Raw genomic sequence first — 12,664 nt, forward strand, 5'->3', positions numbered from 1 at the left:
GGCCGAGTTTGGTGTATACTAGGGTGGTCGATTTAGCTTATGCACGCTCTCCACGGATACGGCGAGCAAGCTGAATGTCCTTTGGCATGATGGTGACACGCTTGGCGTGGATGGCACAGAGGTTAGTGTCCTCGAAGAGACCGACCAGGTAAGCCTCGGATGCCTCCTGTAAAGCCATGACGGCAGACGACTGGAAGCGAAGATCGGTCTTGAAGTCCTGGGCAATCTCGCGCACCAGACGCTGGAAGGGAAGTTTCCTGATGAGCAACTCGGTGCTCTTCTGGTAACGACGGATCTCACGCAGGGCGACCGTTCCGGGCCTGTAACGGTGAGGCTTCTTCACACCCCCTGTGGCAGGAGCAGACTTGCGTGCTGCCTTGGTGGCCAGCTGCTTACGAGGAGCCTTGCCTCCCGTGGACTTGCGAGCAGTCTGCTTGGTGCGAGCCATGGTGAACAACTGTGGTTTGTGATGGCCGGCGCCGAAAAATTTTTGCTTATATACGCCGTCTCGAGGCGCTTGCTCGAGCGCCATTGGCTGCTCGACTCGCCTACGTCACCCCGTTGCCCCTCCCCTCCTTCCTCTGGCTGCAGCCAACAGGCGGCTCACCTCAATCACTATTATCGCTGATTTTGCTCTATTTTTTGGATTTGTGCAAAAGTCATTTCACAGGGACGTGAAACAGACGAGTAGGCAACTGCAGTTTTGAAAGCGTTGTGAGAAAGCCGTGTCTATTCGACCACAAGCGTAAAGTAAGGGCAGGCAGGAGTTGCAATGCTACTAGTACGTCCGCTTGATGGGATATAGTCGGGAAATCGTGCGGGCATTCGTCAATTCGATTCACACAACTACAACACCATGACTGGACGCGGCAAGGGAGGCAAGGGACTCGGAAAGGGTGGCGCCAAGCGTCATCGTAAGGTGCTACGTGACAACATCCAGGGCATCACCAAGCCCGCTATTCGTCGCTTAGCTCGTCGTGGCGGCGTCAAGCGTATTTCGGGTCTCATCTACGAAGAGACCCGTGGCGTCCTGAAGGTGTTCCTCGAGAACGTCATCCGTGATGCTGTAACCTACACGGAACACGCCAAGAGGAAGACCGTCACTGCCATGGACGTGGTGTACGCTCTGAAGCGCCAGGGTCGTACCCTCTACGGATTCGGCGGATAAGAGCTTGGCTAATCCATCGATTCCACCCACCACCACCTCAAAACGGGACCTAATTAGGTCCCTATACTTTTTTTACTGAAGGGCTTAATAGACGATAACATAAATTGTTTTGATATCAGCTAGCACATTGGGTCTTATGAAATCTATTTTTTATCCTCGCATGCTTAAAGGGACTCTGATTGGGGGGGGGGGGGGGGGGAAGGTTTGTTACGTTATATACTAGCAGAGCAGGATCATTGGTGGGGGGGGGGGGGGGGGTGTGAGGGGGAGAGAGAGAGAGAGAGATCTTTCCCAACTCTTCCTTTTTACATGAGTGAGCTACCCGTTTTATTCATTTTATCCTTCTCAGAAGCTGTTTTGATAGTATCCAAATGATGGTAAATGAAAAGGGAGGACACGAATATCTACCCAGAATTCAGGACTGGCAATCGATATGCATGTTTGAGTGAGAATCTTTTTCTCTCTCAACTTAGGTATACGTTTATGTCGTACCTAAAAGCGAGAACCACACTATTGGGACAAGTATGCAAGGCCCAATTTTCCTAACAAGCACAGTTAATTTTGTTATTTTCGAACATTTCTTTCCAAATTGGTTTATCCAATTAACAGTATTATATTAAGATCATGAATTGCTGGGTTAGGTTAGGTTAGCTTAGCTTAGGTTAGGTTAGGTTAGCTTAGCTTAGCTTGGGTTAGCTTAGGTTAGGTTAGGTTAGCTTAGCTTGGGTTAGCATAGGTTAGGTTAGGTTTGATTACATTTCTATGTTAGATTTAACTCAAATTCAAAACAATTGCCAGTCATTCGGCTTGTTAGTCAACTTGCCTCTAATAGGGGCAATTTGTCTAACAAGACTATTTAGTTTTGTGTGTATATATATATATATATATATATATATATATATATATATATATATATATATATATATATATATATATATATATATATATATATATATATATATATATTATTATTATTATAGCTTCAAGACTCTGAACCAATATAGAAGCATCAAGAGGAAGTGCTTGTGTTATGGGCCAATAGGCCTTCTGCAGTTACTTCCATTCTTATGTTTTTATTCCCATTGGTTCGTGTTTTATCTTGTGTAAATGTCAATCACCTTACCCAAAACTTTGGTACCATATCACCTCACCCATGTATATATATATATATATATATATATATATATATATATATATATATATATATATATATATATGTATATTATATATATATATATAATATAGATGTATATTATATATATATATATATTATATATATATATATATATATATATATATATATATATATATATATATAATATAGATGTATATTATATATATATATATATATATATATATATATATATATATATATATATATATATATATATATATATATATATATATATAATATACAGAGTAAATCTACCCCAAAAGTAATGATTTATTTGTCTACAAAACTAAACTCTTTTTTGGAATCATATGAGGCCCCTCCACTGAGGGGGGAGGCCTGGATGTTTATTGTCATGTGTATTCATGCTGCTTGCATGTCGTCGTTTATTTTGCCTTTGTTGTTTTTTTGACAGCTTTCTTTGCCTTGGGTGGTTTGGGAGATTTTGAAGCTCTCTTTATTTTGGGCTTTTTGTTCCCAACAACAAGCTGCTGCTGCTGCTGCTGCTTCTTTTTCAAGGCTGTAGGTGGTTTGTTGCTTGTGGCGGCTTTCTTGGGAGTTACCACGGCCTTCTTTGCTGCTGTAGATGGTTTCTTGGTTGTGGTGGCTTTCTTGGGAGTTAGAACGGCCCTCTTCTCTGCTACGGCCAGCTTGAATGATCCACTAGCTCCACTTCCCTTGGTCTGAACAAGAATGCCGTCAGCCACTGCTTTCTTGAGAAATCTTCGGATGTAAATGGCGATCTTGGCAGCCTCGACTTTGTTGTTGGCAACAACGTACTTCTTGATTGCTTGTAGAGACGAGCCCTTACGGTCTTTGAGTGCTGCGACCGCGGCTAGAACCATTTGACTAGTTTTCGGGTGAGCAACCTGGACGCGAGGTTTCCTGGTGGTGGCCACCACAGCAGCAGCAGCCGCAGCCTTCTTGGTAGGCTTTGCTTCTACCATGATGATGATGAACCAACCAAGGTGATGAGAGACGCTCAGACAGTCACGGGGGAATGATGCTGCCGCCGCTTGAGCCGAACCTATTTATGTGCCGGCACGGTACAGAAGCTGCAACCTGGCAACTCGTCCACCAATCACGACGGTTGGTTTTACGGCTCCGAAACCTGGATCCCATATCTTCTCTAAAATAGAAGCATTTGTTCATGTTCTTTGTAAAAGTATCATAAAGCAGGACAGATGAGACAAATATCATAAAAACTGAAGAGCAGATGAGCACACACATGTTTGTATTACAAAAGAAAATCCACAAATTCATTAGAAATTGGCAGGGCAGGCTGAGGAAGTAGGTAGATGTAAAATGTCTGTAAATGGCGAAAGAACATAAACCCAAGACTGAATAAACGATGTTAAATATCCATGCCAAGGAGACAAAAATATGTTAGGATACAATTACCATTAAGACACCACAAGCAGGTCCGTATCCTGCCGCGATGACTTAAAAGAGTTGGTTATTAGCCACAATGTGTAGGCAGTCTCATGCCAACGGCCATACCACGTTGAGAACACCGCTTCTCGTCCGATCAGCGAAGTTAAGCAACGTTGGGTTTGGTTAGTACTTGGATGGGTGACCGCCTGGGAACACCAAATGCTGTTGGCAATAATGTTTTTTGTTTTGTTTTGTTTTGTTTCGTTTGTTTTTGTTTGAATGGCTGGCTCCACGGGAAATTCACGGAGTTGTGTGGAATAAGGCCTGGTAAAATGAATTAATATGTATGTCATGTTTAAAACAAACTCGCTTAATATAGATATTGTGTGAGGCTTTATACAAAAACAAACAACCAAAACAAAACATGTTGTATATATATATATATATATAGCTTAATCCGGGTTTGAACTCGCAACTCCAAGAATACGCATCACTTATATACACTTTACCACTGGACCACTGCTGCAGGACACTAGCTTGATGCTGAGGTATCAATTTAATGACGTAAATGCCATTTCCACAAATAAATGATAATTAAAAAGTATTTGTATGTACAAATCTTTTCTGTTTAAAAGGCTACAATATCAGTTACTGATATAATTTGTGTTAATGTTTCTATACCCACAAGAAGGCATATTTTTGCTTATATGTAAAGGGTACGGAGAAGGAATCCACAGACCATCATTCCCCTCCCCTTCCCTCCCCCCCCCCCCCCCCACCCCCAACTCCCACCTACTACCACCACCACCACCACCACCACCACCAATCACCACCAATCACCACCAATCACCACCACCAATCACCACCACCACATCTAACCGAAAACCCCCTAACACATCAACCCTCCCCCCAATCAACAGGCGAAATAATAACCCTCAAATGCCTGCCTGCCTGCCTGCCTGCAAGCCAATACTAACGGTCTTCTCAGAAAGAAAATCTCTTTGTATCTGTATTACTTGATGAAATGTATGATTCTAATAATGAAAATAAATTTTGATGTCGGTTGTATGAGCATAATGACCAATATGCACATGATATGAATGAATTAAATAGTGTAGTTTTAAGTAATTAGGTTGTAGACACATTAAGCGGATATGATATTTGACGCGTCCAGAACTGGTGATTTTTGGTTTAGTTTTAAATGCACCACCACCACCACCACCACCACCACCATTGCTTCCCCAGAGCCTAATTAAGGACCGGTAAAAGGAGTCAATATGTATGTCATCTATAAAACCAAAGAATGAATAAAAAAACACACACAAACCTACATAATAGTATTAGGAAGATTGTATGGCAAAAAAAAAAAAGTATTATTCCCATTGGGTCGTTTGAACTCGCGACTTCCAAAACACCAGCCACACACCTTACAACCCAGCCACCATAGAGTTGGTATAATTGTGCAACTTTAGTTATAAAAGTAAAGTTTTCTCACATTGTATTGATAACTTAAAGGATTTTTTTTTTTTTTTGCATGTACAAATCTTATTGTCTGTTCTATGAAAAGGCTTGATGTAAATTATGTATTTTTTGAATGATTGAATTGTAGGCACATTAAGCGGATTCGATATTTGATATATCCAGAAAAGGCGATTTATGTTCAGTTTTAAAATGCATCACCGTTAACGCTAAAGGACTGGTAAAATGACTCGATGTTTGTCATTTTTAAAATAAACACTAAAACAAGGCCCTTAACATATATAATGTTTGAATATAAATTGAATGCATATAAATACAAAGTGGGAGTGGCTGGCTGGCTGGCTGGCTGGCTGGCTGGCTGGCTGGCTGGCTGGCTGGCTGGCTGGCTGGCTGGCTGGCTGGCTGCCTGGCTGCCTGCCTGCCTGCCTGCCTGCCTGCCTGCCTGCCTGCCTGCCTGCCTGCCTGGCTGCCTGCCTGCCTGCCTGCCTGCCTGCCTGCCTGCCTGCCTGCCTGCCTGCCTGCCTGCCTGCCTGCCTGCCTGCCTGCCTGCCTGTCTGGCTGCCTGGCTGCCTGGCTGCCTGCCTGCCTGCCTGCCTGCCTTGCCTTGCCTTGCCTTGCCTTGCCTTGCCTTGCCTTGCCTTGCCTTGCCTTGCCTTGCCTTGCCTTGCCTTGCCTTGCCCTGCCCTGCCTTGGCTGCAGCTGGCTGGCTGGCTGGCTGGCTGGCTGGCCGTAAATCAACTCTTAACAACACCACACCACACCACACCATCACTCATCACCCATCACCCACCACCGGCCCCAGTCTCCCAGCCTCTCTTATATACCCGAGCAGGCCCTTTAAATTATTTGAATTGTTGCACTTCGGCCAATGGCAGGCACGATCGCTGCTGCTCAAACATATTCTGGTTCACAAGTATTAATATATATATATATATATATATATATATATATATATATATATATATATATATATATATATATATATATATATATATATATATTCATGAAACACATTAAAACCTTGATCATTTATTCATTCATTACGTCTAGTGAAGAATTGCTTTTGTTCATTTGTATGATTAAAAATGGATAGAATATGAATTCCTCGCTTAAAGTAAAATATAAAATATATATTGGATTTATATGATTGGTTAATATTCCAAGTGATGCTGAATATCCCCTATAATTTTGTTTTGTTTGTTTGTTATGTACACATTCCAAATGAAATCAATATAAATGTTATTATTAATGTTTGAAAGTTGATTGTCTACTTGAATCTCTCTATTAAAGTGTGTGTGGCTCCGGATGGAGCCTGGTTATGGTATTTGTCGCGGTGGGTGGCAGAAGTGCTTACTTCTTCTCTGTCTTCTTTGGCAAAAGAACTGCCTGAATGTTTGGAAGAACACCTCCCTGTGCAATGGTTACGCCAGACAGAAGTTTGTTGAGTTCTTCGTCGTTGCGGATGGCCAACTGCAAGTGACGTGGGATGATACGGGTCTTCTTGTTGTCACGTGCGGCGTTACCGGCGAGCTCGAGAACTTCGGCAGCGAGGTATTCCATGACGGCTGCCAGGTAGACAGGAGCGCCAGCACCGACGCGTTCGGCGTAGTTGCCCTTACGCAGCAGACGGTGAATTCTGCCCACGGGGAACTGAAGTCCGGCCCTGCTGGAGCGAGACTTTGACTTGCCCTTCACTTTGCCTCCCTTGCCGCGTCCTGACATTGCTGCTGCTGTTGTGGGTTTGTGGTGTTTTAATGCCGGCCCGCAGATCGAGCTTCGTGTTATATACCCCGCTCAGGATCAAGGGAGTCCGCCACTGACCAATCAGCGCGCTCCGCCACGCGACCCGCTCTGAGCTGAGTCGCGAGCGGGATATAAAAGGAAAGCTCGACTCGCGCAAAAGTTCATTATTGTATCGCAACGCCAGCCAGCACGAGCATCATCATGCCACCCAAGGCATCTGGAAAGGCTGCCAAGAAGGCCGGAAAGGCCCAGAAGGCCATTGCCAAGGGCGATAAGAAAAAGAAGCGCAGGAGGAAGGAGAGCTACAGCATCTACATCTACAAAGTGCTGAAGCAGGTCCACCCCGACACTGGTATCTCTTCCAAAGCCATGTCGATCATGAACTCGTTCGTGAACGACATCTTCGAGCGCATCGCCGCCGAGGCTTCTCGCCTGGCCCACTACAACAAGCGTTCCACCATTACCAGTCGGGAGATCCAGACGGCTGTAAGGCTCCTGTTGCCCGGAGAACTGGCCAAGCACGCCGTCTCTGAGGGCACTAAGGCCGTCACCAAGTACACCTCCTCCAAGTAAACGGCTTACTTACTGCCCTGTGGTGGTGGCTTGGCCTCAAACCAACAAACTCGGCTCCATTGGAGCCACACTTTAATTTCTAAAGAGATTGTGAGTGTTAGACACCAATACTATTATAACAAAAACCTCTGTCACTGAAAGCAAATAGCTATAAAATGAGAATATTTATGAAACTGTCTGTGTGTGTTTCTCTCTCTCAGTCTCTGTCTGTCTGTCTGTCTGTCTGTCTGTCTGTCTGTCTGTCTGTCTGTCTGTCTTGTCTGTCTGTCTGTCTGTCTGTCTGTCTGTCTGTGTCTCTCTCTCTCTCTCTCTCTCTCTCTCTCTCTCTCTCTCTCTCTCTCTCTCTCTCTCTCTCTCTCTCTCTCTCTCTCTCTCTCAACACATATAAGCACTCGGTATCTTTTTTCTAGAGATTAGAGATTCATTGTTATGTTCCACATTAGGATTACTATGCAGGCCACCCTCTTAGGTTTGAAAATGTCAAGAAAACGGTTAATTTAAAATGTCATCTCCTAACTTAACAGATTAAGCCAGAGGACCGAAAACAGAATAAAACAGGACTGGACAGTATGTCACTTATACAAGCTGCTTTTATTTCTAGTACAGTATGACAATTTTTATTTTGGGGGGGTGGGGGGGGTGGGTGATCCTTGACAGTGCATAAGAGCGAAAAGCGACGGCGTTTTGTTTGTAAGAGAACAGGTTGTACTACAAATGACTTGATTTATTGATATCACGTGTATGTATGACACCTAAATTAGTGTATTTGTTTATTTATTTATTTATTTATTTATTATATGTGTAGATGAAGGTTAATTCATATGACTGATGCTAGGAATGTCTGAAATCTCCTTAGAAGGATATTTTGGCCCTGAGAAGGGCCGAGTTTGGTGTATACTAGGGTGGTCGATTTAGCTTATGCACGCTCTCCACGGATACGGCGAGCAAGCTGAATGTCCTTTGGCATGATGGTGACACGCTTGGCGTGGATGGCACAGAGGTTAGTGTCCTCGAAGAGACCGACCAGGTAAGCCTCGGATGCCTCCTGTAAAGCCATGACGGCAGACGACTGGAAGCGAAGATCGGTCTTGAAGTCCTGGGCAATCTCGCGCACCAGACGCTGGAAGGGAAGTTTCCTGATGAGCAACTCGGTGCTCTTCTGGTAACGACGGATCTCACGCAGGGCGACCGTTCCGGGCCTGTAACGGTGAGGCTTCTTCACACCCCCTGTGGCAGGAGCAGACTTGCGTGCTGCCTTGGTGGCCAGCTGCTTACGAGGAGCCTTGCCTCCCGTGGACTTGCGAGCAGTCTGCTTGGTGCGAGCCATGGTGAACAACTGTGGTTTGTGATGGCCGGCGCCGAAAAATTTTTGCTTATATACGCCGTCTCGAGGCGCTTGCTCGAGCGCCATTGGCTGCTCGACTCGCCTACGTCACCCCGTTGCCCCTCCCCTCCTTCCTCTGGCTGCAGCCAACAGGCGGCTCACCTCAATCACTATTATCGCTGATTTTGCTCTATTTTTTGGATTTGTGCAAAAGTCATTTCACAGGGACGTGAAACAGACGAGTAGGCAACTGCAGTTTTGAAAGCGTTGTGAGAAAGCCGTGTCTATTCGACCACAAGCGTAAAGTAAGGGCAGGCAGGAGTTGCAATGCTACTAGTACGTCCGCTTGATGGGATATAGTCGGGAAATCGTGCGGGCATTCGTCAATTCGATTCACACAACTACAACACCATGACTGGACGCGGCAAGGGAGGCAAGGGACTCGGAAAGGGTGGCGCCAAGCGTCATCGTAAGGTGCTACGTGACAACATCCAGGGCATCACCAAGCCCGCTATTCGTCGCTTAGCTCGTCGTGGCGGCGTCAAGCGTATTTCGGGTCTCATCTACGAAGAGACCCGTGGCGTCCTGAAGGTGTTCCTCGAGAACGTCATCCGTGATGCTGTAACCTACACGGAACACGCCAAGAGGAAGACCGTCACTGCCATGGACGTGGTGTACGCTCTGAAGCGCCAGGGTCGTACCCTCTACGGATTCGGCGGATAAGAGCTTGGCTAATCCATCGATTCCACCCACCACCACCTCAAAACGGGACCTAATTAGGTCCCTATACTTTTTTACTGAAGGGCTTAATAGACGATAACATAAATTGTTTTGATATCAGCTAGCACATTGGGTCTTATGAAATCTATTTTTTATCCTCGCATGCTTAAAGGGACTCTGATTGGGGGGGGGGGGGGGGGGGGGAAGGTTTGTTACGTTATATACTAGCAGAGCAGGATCATTGGTGGGGGGGGGGGGGGGGTGTGAGGGGGAGAGAGAGAGAGAGAGATCTTTCCCAACTCTTCCTTTTTACATGAGTGAGCTACCCGTTTTATTCATTTTATCCTTCTCAGAGCTGTTTTGATAGTATCCAAATGATGGTAAATGAAAAGGGAGGACACGAATATCTACCCAGAATTCAGGACTGGCAATCGATATGCATGTTTGAGTGAGAATCTTTTTCTCTCTCAACTTAGGTATACGTTTATGTCGTACCTAAAAGCGAGAACCACACTATTGGGACAAGTATGCAAGGCCCAATTTTCCTAACAAGCACAGTTAATTTTGTTATTTTCGAACATTTCTTTCCAAATTGGTTTATCCAATTAACAGTATTATATTAAGATCATGAATTGCTGGGTTAGGTTAGGTTAGCTTAGCTTAGGTTAGGTTAGGTTAGCTTAGCTTAGCTTGGGTTAGCTTAGGTTAGGTTAGGTTAGCTTAGCTTGGGTTAGCATAGGTTAGGTTAGGTTTGATTACATTTCTATGTTAGATTTAACTCAAATTCAAAACAATTGCCAGTCATTCGGCTTGTTAGTCAACTTGCCTCTAATAGGGGCAATTTGTCTAACAAGACTATTTAGTTTTGTGTGTATATATATATATATATATATATATATATATATATATATATATATATATATATATATATATATATATATATATATATATATATATATATATTATTATTATTATAGCTTCAAGACTCTGAACCAATATAGAAGCATCAAGAGGAAGTGCTTGTGTTATGGGCCAATAGGCCTTCTGCAGTTACTTCCATTCTTATGTTTTTATTCCCATTGGTTCGTGTTTTATCTTGTGTAAATGTCAATCACCTTACCCAAAACTTTGGTACCATATCACCTCACCCATGTATATATATATATATATATATATATATATATATATATATATATATATATATATATATATGTATATTATATATATATATATAATATAGATGTATATTATATATATATATATATATATATATATATATATATATATATATATATATATATATATATATATATATAATATAGATGTATATTATATATATATATATATATATATATATATATATATATATATATATATATATATATATATATATATATATATATATATATATATATAATATACAGAGTAAATCTACCCCAAAAGTAATGATTTATTTGTCTACAAAACTAAACTCTTTTTTGGAATCATATGAGGCCCCTCCACTGAGGGGGGAGGCCTGGATGTTTATTGTCATGTGTATTCATGCTGCTTGCATGTCGTCGTTTATTTTGCCTTTGTTGTTTTTTTGACAGCTTTCTTTGCCTTGGGTGGTTTGGGAGATTTTGAAGCTCTCTTTATTTTGGGCTTTTTGTTCCCAACAACAAGCTGCTGCTGCTGCTGCTGCTTCTTTTTCAAGGCTGTAGGTGGTTTGTTGCTTGTGGCGGCTTTCTTGGGAGTTACCACGGCCTTCTTTGCTGCTGTAGATGGTTTCTTGGTTGTGGTGGCTTTCTTGGGAGTTAGAACGGCCCTCTTCTCTGCTACGGCCAGCTTGAATGATCCACTAGCTCCACTTCCCTTGGTCTGAACAAGAATGCCGTCAGCCACTGCTTTCTTGAGAAATCTTCGGATGTAAATGGCGATCTTGGCAGCCTCGACTTTGTTGTTGGCAACAACGTACTTCTTGATTGCTTGTAGAGACGAGCCCTTACGGTCTTTGAGTGCTGCGACCGCGGCTAGAACCATTTGACTAGTTTTCGGGTGAGCAACCTGGACGCGAGGTTTCCTGGTGGTGGCCACCACAGCAGCAGCAGCCGCAGCCTTCTTGGTAGGCTTTGCTTCTACCATGATGATGATGAACCAACCAAGGTGATGAGAGACGCTCAGACAGTCACGGGGGAATGATGCTGCCGCCGCTTGAGCCGAACCTATTTATGTGCCGGCACGGTACAGAAGCTGCAACCTGGCAACTCGTCCACCAATCACGACGGTTGGTTTTACGGCTCCGAAACCTGGATCCCATATCTTCTCTAAAATAGAAGCATTTGTTCATGTTCTTTGTAAAAGTATCATAAAGCAGGACAGATGAGACAAATATCATAAAAACTGAAGAGCAGATGAGCACACACATGTTTGTATTACAAAAGAAAATCCACAAATTCATTAGAAATTGGCAGGGCAGGCTGAGGAAGTAGGTAGATGTAAAATGTCTGTAAATGGCGAAAGAACATAAACCCAAGACTGAATAAACGATGTTAAATATCCATGCCAAGGAGACAAAAATATGTTAGGATACAATTACCATTAAGACACCACAAGCAGGTCCGTATCCTGCCGCGATGACTTAAAAGAGTTGGTTATTAGCCACAATGTGTAGGCAGTCTCATGCCAACGGCCATACCACGTTGAGAACACCGCTTCTCGTCCGATCAGCGAAGTTAAGCAACGTTGGGTTTGGTTAGTACTTGGATGGGTGACCGCCTGGGAACACCAAATGCTGTTGGCAATAATGTTTTTTGTTTTGTTTTGTTTTGTTTCGTTTGTTTTTGTTTGAATGGCTGGCTCCACGGGAAATTCACGGAGTTGTGTGGAATAAGGCCTGGTAAAATGAATTAATATGTATGTCATGTTTAAAACAAACTCGCTTAATATAGATATTGTGTGAGGCTTTATACAAAAACAAACAACCAAAACAAAACATGTTGTATATATATATATATATATAGCTTAATCCGGGTTTGAACTCGCAACTCCAAGAATACGCATCACTTATATACACTTTACCACTGGACCACTGCTGCAGGACACTAGCTTGATGCTGAGGTATCAATTTAAT

The 12,664-nt window shown here is 43.2% G+C and overlaps 2 non-coding genes across 2 annotated transcripts; both read left to right on the top strand.

The window, feature by feature from the left end:
* Positions 1-3,825: 3,825 nt before the first annotated feature.
* LOC138363828 (5S ribosomal RNA) lies at positions 3,826-3,944 on the top strand. Its single transcript, XR_011228147.1, has one exon. It is a non-coding gene; the product is annotated as a 5S ribosomal RNA (ribosomal RNA).
* An 8,271-nt stretch (positions 3,945-12,215) lies between these two features.
* LOC138363837 (5S ribosomal RNA) lies at positions 12,216-12,334 on the top strand. The gene has a single exon (XR_011228155.1). It is a non-coding gene; the product is annotated as a 5S ribosomal RNA (ribosomal RNA).
* The last annotated feature ends 330 nt before the right edge of the window (positions 12,335-12,664 follow it).

Source organism: Procambarus clarkii, chromosome 11, assembly GCF_040958095.1.
Source record: "Procambarus clarkii isolate CNS0578487 chromosome 11, FALCON_Pclarkii_2.0, whole genome shotgun sequence".
NCBI classification, from domain to species: Eukaryota; Metazoa; Arthropoda; class Malacostraca; order Decapoda; family Cambaridae; genus Procambarus; species Procambarus clarkii.